The following is a 9,614-nucleotide window of genomic DNA, read 5'->3' as shown; positions in this document are numbered from 1 at the left end:
CCAGCTGCATGATGCACGTGGTAAAATGTCTTCACCTGTGTTCTCCTGCTTGTGCTTATAAATACCCAGGATTTCCTTGTAATAGGGTCAAGGTGGTGGTAGTCAGTAGGAAGTGTGGATATAGTGAATGGGAGACAGTAGAGGAGACTTGACTACAGATCCTCTGGCTTGTCTCTATTCTTCGCGTCTCTTCCCCTTCTTCCATCCCCACTCTCTCTCTTGACCAGAGCACTTAGGCCCAAAGCATGGGGCAGTGTGGACAGCAACATAGTAGCCCCAAAATGTGGGGCAGTGCAGTCCTCAACACTTTCCCTAGGGAGACATAAACATCCAGTCACCATAGACCAAGTAGCAATAACAGACCAAAGTGACAGTTCCACACGTGTCTAGCTTTGGGAACAAATACATTTACTGGACTGTCTTAGAGAACATAGATAAGGGGTTAAGGACAGAAGTGTGGGCCATTCCAAAGAGTCTCACCCCAGCACGGACCAGGACTTCCAGAGCTGCATAGACAGAGCGCCCCTCTTAAGGGAGTTTCTGAAAATATGTCTCACAGAGGAGCTGTGTACATGAGGTGACCCTATGGCTTTGTTCTCCCTGCCTCTGAAACTTCAGCCTGAATGTAGACAACAGTGAAACAGTCAGGTAGAGGGCATAAATACAGCTCCAGCTTTCTGGTGGGAAAGCCCAAAGATCATCCCTCAGGGAACTAGAAAGATGAAATCAATTCAGAAAGCTGTTGAACTCTGGCCTACCTCCAGCGATGGCTCTCACCCCGCCCCTCACTAGGAGAGCAATGACTATTGGGCTAAACTAAGATGCAAACCACTGCCCCAACACTGCACAACACGAGACCTAACGGAACAGCACTGCAGACTCAGAAAAGCACTCATTACCAAGACTCCAGCAGGCTCTCATGTTTGCAGTATAAACCTAGTGTTCAACTGCCTTCTCATGAAGAAAATACCAACATGTGCACAGAGTTTAAACTACTCTTAAAAGGCTCAATAGCCAAGTGGTCTAGTGAGATGGTTCGGGGGTTAAGAACATTGGCTGCTCTGAGTTCAATTCCCAGCAACCACTTAGTGGCTTCCAACCATCTATAAAGTGATCTGATGCCCTCTTCTGGTGTGCAGGTGTACATGCAGCCAGAGCGCTACTACCTTTTAAAAGGGGGGTTGTCTGGGAGAGAACTGGTGAACGGAAAGTCTTTTAGAACCCTGTTTAAAAACACATTCGTGTTAGGTTTCAAACCTGGGACAAATGGCTGAGGTTCCTATTCAACATATTGAAGTGGACTTGGCTTCGAGGTTCTCCCTGCATCCCTCAGTCCCTACCTGTTACAGGGCCATCCTAGCTGGCATACCCTGCCTCCTACCTTGAACTCCTCAGCCTAGGTGTTCTTCCCTAGGTGCCAGCCATTTTGGTTATCTGCTCTCTCTGTACCTTTGGGCCTCCTGGCTGCTGCACCTGCCCCCCCCCTTTCCCTTCCCCCTTTCCCCACGTGTTCCAGCACAGGGTCATATCCACTCTGGACTTTCCCAGATGTCCCTGCCTCTGGCTATGTGCTCCCCTATATCTCCAGTAAACCTTTCCTCCACCATACCTAGGGGCAGTCATGTTTGCTTTCTTTCCTTTTTCTTCATTTCATTCATCTAGTGCTAAAACCCAGGACAGTGGAGTTGGTTTGTCTCCTTTTTATTCTTTTCTTTTTTCTCATTTACTTAGCAGTTGAAAAAAAGGGTAAATGTAGCAGAGGCAGGGGTTGGAGGGACTCGCCTGGAGATGCTGCAATGAGGACGTCACAAGATATGTCTTAACTGCTCTTCTCTTTGCTGTGATGAAATATCTCCCAGAAGCAACTTGAAGAAGTTGAGCTCACAGTTTGAGAAGTACAGTCCATCGTGCTCAAGAAGGCACAGCAGTGTGCAGCTGCACTGGGAATAGTGTGGCTGGTGCTCCTTACGTCCTCACATCACTGCAACACAGAGCAGAGAATACACACCATGCCAGCTGGTTATAAACTCATATAGTCCACCCCATAATTCACTTCTTCCAGCAGGGTTCTACCTCCCAAAGTTTCCACAACATCACAAAACAGCACCACAAACAAGAGACCAAGTCCTTTTTGTTTTATGTTTTGTCTGCTCTGTGTGTGTGTGTGTGTGTGTGTGTGTGTGTGTGTGTATGTGTGTGTCTGTGAATGTATACATGCTGTGTGTGCACAAGCGGGTGCAGGTACATGCACGCCTGTGTACATGTATGTGGATGTTTCCTTCACCAAAGGAAGTCAGGACAGGAACTCACACAAGGCAGGACCTGATGCGGAGATCTTAGACCTGCTGCATGCTGGCTTGCTTCCTATGGCTTCCTTGGCCTGCTTTTTTATAGAACCTAGGATCACAGAACCACCCACAATGGGCTGGGCCCCTCCCCATTAATCACTAACTAAGAAAATGCCCTACAGCTGGATCTTATAGAGGCATTTTTTTTTTATTGTTCCCTCTTTTCAGATAAGTTTAGTTTGTGCATCAAGTTAACATAAGACTAGCCTGCACCCACTCTCTGCTTTCTTTTTCAAGACAGGGTTTCCTCAAGGAAACTGAAGGTTATCATTTCAACCAGACTAGCTGACCAGCAAACCCCAGGGATCTTTCCCTCTCTTTAGCACTAGGATTACAGGTGTGTTCAATTATGTGGGGCTTTTAAGTCTGTGCTTCGAACTCAGGTCCTCAAGCTTGTGAAGCAAACACTTTACCAAGTAAGCCACTGTCCCAGCACAGGACCAAGTGTTTAATTACAGGAGTTTGGGAGGAGGGGGGAAACATCCATATTCAAACTTCTACATATGAGAAAGACATTTGTGCTGTTAGTATGAGCTAGAGCAAGGAGAATATGCTTTGAAAAGTCCCATAACCAAAAGGCCTACTTGCAGCCGGGCAGTGGTGGTGCTCGCCTTTAATCCCAGCACTTGGGAGGCAGAGGCAGTCAGATTTCTGAGTTTGAGACCAGCCTGGTCTACAGAGTGAGTTCCAGGGCACCCAGGGCTATACAGAGAAACCCTGTCTTGAAAAATAAAAACAAACAAACAAACAAAAAAACAAAAAACAAAAGGCCTATTTGCAGTCTCCCCTCTGGGTCTCAAGAAGAAGAACCATCCAGTAGGTATTTTCTTTTTTCTAGATATTGTACTGAGCACTTTTACAAGTATTATCTTAACCATAACTGAGAAGTAAATAATATTGTCCCCACTTGACAAAACATAAAACCAATTAAATGTATTATAATTATTTTCACGGTTGTTCTAATTACCCTAATTGCACTTAGCTGAGTTCCATACCTGGAACTACTGTACCTACCTGGGAGCATCTTCTAGGTCCAAAGAATCCAAGCTGGAGTGACCTTAGCAGTGTGCTCGCACTAAAATCCTTGATTCTACAACTGATAGACTCGGGCTGGTTGAGATTATTTTGAAATTGAGTTCAGTCCGTCAACCTGAGAGAAACAAGGGCCAAATAAAATGTCTGTGAATGTATGGGTCCCGGCCACGGCCCTTAAGCTGCCTTTTGGCTCCCAAATCTCATTCAAGATAAGACTGAGAGGGTTGAAAGCATTTTGTGTACCTGCAAAGCCAGTCTTGCTTCTTGCTGAGACCAAGATGAAATTATTTCTTTTTCAGACCATCGCTGACTTAAATACTTCCTGTGATTTTTGTGCAGCAAAACATTCCAAGTTCAAAGTAAGATAGATACACGGTGGAGGGGAATCGATTTCGCTGATAAATGCTGAGGGCCCTGTCCTGTCCTAAAGCACTGTTGGCAGCCCCATTGGAGCATAGAATATTTCCAAAAGCCAGTGCTCCCTGGCACTCAAGTGCCTGGCATCCTGGGATGTTTTAGGCTGTCCTGGGAAAGACAGCACATTGATCCATCTGGTTACAACATCCCAGGGAACTTTCGATCAGAAGACCACTGTGCTGGGCTGTGAAGGAGAAATGAAGTTGGGGTGAGTGGGGCCAGAAGGCATTCTGTGTGTTAATGAAATGGAAGGAAAGGGAGACAAGTGGGCCAGAGTTTGGAGCACAAGGACAGGATTAAAGGCGGCCAAGGGATCAGGGTTGCGTCCTGAAGTACACATGCCTGTTCTGTGAGGTAAGCACAATGCCACTCAAACTAGATGGATCAAAGAGAAGGTGCAGAATTCATCTCCCATTCAACCAGATGTCAGGGCATGCTGCAGGCCACCTGCACTTTGCATGCATTTGTTAGACATTTCCTTCTTTTCTTTCTTTCCTCCCTGGCCTCAGCTATGCTAAGAGGCACTGGCCTCAGGCAGACTTTCTGGTAGGTAACCTGACCAAAAGACTTCCTTTAGGTAACCTGATAGGTCAGATGACCAAAGTTCAGGGAATGCTCTCAGTCACGTCCCCAGACATGCCATCTCTTGGGGACTTTGTTCTACAGGCATTGAAAAGCCATTAGATTATAGGCATGGTGAGTGGCCTTGGGTTTAGAAAGGCCACTGAGCAAATAAGAGAGAAGCAGATAGGAGAAAGACTTATGCACACATCCTGGACCACAGAAGTAGCCTAGAGCAAAGAGAAGTCTGAGGGACTAAGAAGCGTGGCCCACCAGCAGGAGGTGGAAGCTGGAGGGTCACATAGAGGTTCTTGTTGGTTTTCAGCCACTGCTGCACAGTGACACCTCTCACTGAGGGGTGGGAGGGAGTGCTTTCTGAGAGTCACATCTAAAGTTCTAGTTCTTCATCACTACAGATGCTGATTCTGCCCCTACCTGTTCACATCCTGTGTCTGCTACTGTGTGATTCTCTCTCACTGATGTGGGAAAGCCCATTCCATGGTAGCTTATCTCTTGTCCATCCCAGCCTCCAGCTGTCCCTGAACTTCTGGGAATTGTCCATCTGGTCCTTGCCAGTACATCCTGGTTTCCTGGTGAAGGGTGAATGGGCATGCCCTACCATTATCTCATGAAGGCTCTCTGGTCTCACCAAATATATCTATTCTAAAGCTGACAGTGTCCTTAACTTCCTTCCTTGGTCTTCAGCCGAGAGCACTATGATGTCCACCTCTAAAGCATCCAGGCTCTTTCTGTATCCATGTCTCAGAGTGCAGCCCAGCAGCCTGCTAGTCTGCCCAGGGTGTCTGCTGGGAGAGCTTCTAGGTCAATTGTTCCCTCCCTATCTCCACTTCTGCCCCCAACCTCACACCAACTCCAGATCCTCCAACCACAGTCTCTCACCAACCAAGGTTTGATCCATCTTGTTAACACCTTGCAGTCTTTTCATGTGGTATTTTATATCTGCACAGGACTGAGCTTCAGCCAACTCCAGTTTAGGTCTGTAGACAAATCGTGGAGGAAATATATGCCATCTTGCGAGGCTGTGTATTTGGGTTTTTGGTTGGTTGGTTGGTTGGTTTGGGCTTTTTTGAGACAGGGTTTCTCTGTGTAGCCCTGGCTGTCTTGGAACTTGCTCTGTAAACCAGGCTGGTCTCTCTCTGATGTTGCCCCAGCTCCCTCCCACCCAGAGTCCTGTTTAGAACACACTGGGCTGGAAGCTGGGCTGGAAGCTGGGCTCTGTGAGGCCAAAGAGCGTACTAAGCCACTTTCAAAGCTTGTTATTTTTGAGGCCCAGAGCTCCAGAAATGAATTCAGAAAGAAAATGAAAACTGTAACAAGACAGATAGCCAGAGCACAGTCACCACTAACAAAGGCCGTGAGCTGAAACTGATTTGGACAGCTCACCTCAGTCTCGGCTCATGAACTTCACTTTGCCTTATAAAAACCTTTCAGCACAGTGTGCACATCGTGTGTGTGTGTGTGTGTGTGTGTGTGTGTGTGTGTGTGTGTGTGTGTGTGTATGCTGTGTACATGAAACAGTAAAACTGGATTTCGGGGCTATTCAACATGAAAGCAGCAGAGGAAGCTTGCTTCCTTTTATTGAAATGATATCTGTGGGTTCAACTTCAGTAACTAATAATATGACTAATAATAAGAATGGTATCTTTTCATGGGCCACTGTGGGGAGCCGACAGAAGGTGGCTACTATCATCCTTGCGGCCATCTTGAGCCATATACTCTGACAAGAGACTTGTTTACAATAGCCTACAACAGTTGAGCACACTCTGATAACATCTTGTTTTAGATACCCAGGATTTTCCCTTGGGTGTGGGAGACTTAAAGGCGTGACTTAAAGGTGTGACTTAAAGGTGTGATTTAGAGATTTAAGGGCATGACTTAAAGGCGTGGCTTAGAAGTGAGACATATAAAAGGTGAGAGGCAGACAGAAGAAATTAGTAGGCACTGGAGACTTGGAAAGAGAATTAGACATTAGACACTTATACTTGGAAGAGTAAATGAGACTGGAGACTAGAACTTGGAACTTCGAACTTGGAACTTGGAGGCACTAGGGACTAGGAACTAGGGACTGGGAACTCAAAACTTGGGACTTGGACTAGGAAGAGAGACTGAAGAATAAACAAGATTGAATCATACTCTGTCTGCCCTCCATTGCTGAACCCTGACCCGTGGACTAGAGCAGCATGGGGCAGTGTAGGCTCTAACAATTTAGCCCCCAAGGTTTGGAGCAGTACGAGACAGAGTGGTCCGAGACATTTTGGCCCCCAAACATGGGGTAGCTCAGTTCTCAACATTTTTGGCGCCCAATGTGGGGCAGCTCGGGCCACAACAGGCCACTAAGGTGGCTAAGTGGGTTAAAAGGAGCTTGCTGCCAAGCCTGATGACCTGAGTTCAATCCTTGGATACCATATGGTAGATTGACTCCTCTAAGTTGTCCTTTGACCTCCATCCAGGTACTGTGACATGTCTCCCTCCCATCTTCCCACAAAAATAAATAAATGTAACTTTAAAATGTTAAAAAAGTATATATCTCTTGGGCCTTTGTCCAGTCTCATGGCACAGGCTCCTAAGACTTTTGGAGTCTCTTGGGTACTGTTCTGGTTTGCTTTTTCCTTTCTCTCTCTTTCTCTCTCTCTTTCTTTCTTTGTTTTTCCTGTAATAAGCACCATGGCCAAAAACAACATGGGGAGAAAATGGTTTATTTCATTCCAAGTTACAGCCTATTATTGAGGTAAGTCAGGGAAGGACTTCAAGCAGGAACTGAAGCAGAAGCCATAGAGGTACTCTGTTTAATGGTTTGCTCCCAGGCCCACACTCAGCTACATTTCATATACATCTCAGTTTACCTACCTAGGGATGATACCACCCATAGTTGGCTAGGCCTTCCCACATCAATTAGAAATTCAGAAAATGCTCACAGATGTGCCCACAGTCTAATCGAATGGATGAAATTCCTCCGTTGAGATTCCCTCTTCCCAGGTGTGTCAAGCTGATAACCAAGATGAGTACCCTTGGATGCTGGAGAAAGGATTGGTGGCTAGAGCGCCTCAATAGTGTAAAGACGCTCAGGGAAACAGCCACACAATAAAAAGGTAAAAACTCTCATCCCTTATCTCCCTCAGGAAAAAAAAAAAGTGGCTGAAGTTGAGTTGTCACATCAGTCAACTCTCTGTCACTATGACAACATGTATCAGATTAAAATGTCATAAGGAGGAAGATTTCTTTTCACAGTTTCTCAGGTTTCCATCTCTGGTGGCAACCATTGCTTTGGAGCCTGTGTCAAGGCAATTCAGGCAGCAGTGAGTGCATGGTAAAGCAAAGTTCCTCACCTTAAAGGGCCCAAAAAGGAAAAACAGAGAAAGGGGATGAGTTTCTGTCTTAGTTAGGGTTTTATCGCTGTGAAGAGACACCATGACCAAGGCAACTCTTATAAAAATAACATTTAATTGGGGCTGGCTCACAGGTTCAGAGATTCAGTCCAGTATCATCAAGGCAGGAGCATGGATGGCAGCATCCAGGCAGGCATGGTGCAGGCAGAGCTAAGAGTTCTACATCTTCATCTAAGATGGCTAATGGAAGATTGACTTCCAGGCAGCTAGGATGAGGGTCTTAAAGCCCACACCCACAGTACACACCTACTCCAACAAGGCCATATCCTCTAAAAGTGCCACTTCCTGGGCCAAGTATATACAAACCACTACAGTTCCCAGTCCCTAAAGAACTAACTTCCACCTCAAAAAGGCTTCACTATCTCTCAATAGAGCCACTGGCTAGACATAACTCCTTAATACTCAAGTCTTGAAAGGTATACAAGCCTTAAATCATCAATAATCATTCAATTAGCCAGGGGTATAGTAACGACAATTATGGAGTTTTGCTTTCTTTGAAAACACAGAAATATTATGGAAATGTTTTCATTTTAATCCCAAGTGTGGGATATGGAGCTGCTTCAGACTGTCCACAGCAGCTGACTATGATTTGCCTCGTGCTCTAGCAGGGGTGTGATTTTGCCAGCTGCAGATGGTTTCTGCTATTGGGTGATGTTTGAAATTCTGGGGACTTTTCAGAGGATATATAAATGCTAGGGCCCCCAAATGCAGTGTAGGTTGTGGGTTGATGGTTGCTTGCTGTTGGTTGTGGTTGTTTGTGGTTTGCTAAGTAGTCATGTACAAAGAAGAAACAACAAGAAGAAATTAGACATCCTGGTGATGAAGATCAAACTTGCCCCAAGGAACTCAGTTCCCCTAATCAGCAGGAAGTAGTCTAACAACAGCATCACCCCCTTTTCCTCTCTACGATTTTTCTCTCCTACCTATAATGTTAGAGAGTTGAAAGTGTGGAAAATAAATGGAGAAGGGTGGAAGAAAAAAGAACCCACAAAGTAGCTAAGACATGCTACAGCCACCATAAAAGCTCAAATGAGCCAGGAGGTGGTACACACACCTTTAATCGAAGCATTCAGGAGGCAGAGGCAGGTTGATCTTTGTGAGTTTGTGGCCAGTCTGGTCTACAAAATGAGTTCCAGGACAGCCAGGGCTACACAGAAGAATTCTGTCTTGGGGAAAAACAAACAAACAAACAAACAAAACACACCATTATGTCTGTATAAATTTGGGATTTACTGTTGTGAAGAGACACCATGACCAAGGCAACTCTTATAAAGACAATATTTAACTGGGGCTGGCTTACAGGTTCAGAGGTTCAGTCCATTATCATCAAGGCAGGAATACGACAGCTTCCAGGCACGCATGGTGCAGGCAGGAGTTGAAAGTTCATCATCATGTTCAAATGCAAACAGGAGAAAACTGGCTTCCAGGCAGCTAGGACAAGGGTCTTAGAGTCCACACCCACAGTGACACACTGTCTCCAACAAGGCCACACCTCCCATAGTGCCACTTCCTCTGCCAAGCATATTAAAACCACCACAACCACCATTAAGCAAACAAAAAAACTGGAATGAGCAGGACTCTGAGAGTTTGTGTTGCAGAACACTAGAAGGAAGAATGTCCAGAGAAAAATCAGAAGCTCTAAGAGCCTCCCCCTCCCCCTCCCCCTCCCCCTCCCCTCCCCTCCCCTCCCCCTCCCCCTGCCTGAGTATTTCCTGCATCTGCAGTGTCTCTGGGTCTTTTATGACATCCCTTACAATAGACCTGTAACTTTCCAAAGTGCTTTCCCAAGGTTTTGGAGATGCTCCATCCAGCAAATGACTATACTCAAGAAGGGGCTCACAGGAAC

This window comes from Arvicanthis niloticus, chromosome 19 (genome assembly GCF_011762505.2).
Source record: "Arvicanthis niloticus isolate mArvNil1 chromosome 19, mArvNil1.pat.X, whole genome shotgun sequence".
NCBI lineage: Eukaryota > Metazoa > Chordata > Mammalia > Rodentia > Muridae > Arvicanthis > Arvicanthis niloticus.
The sequence above is the reverse complement of the archived record's forward strand: the minus strand, read 5'-3'. Positions refer to the sequence as shown.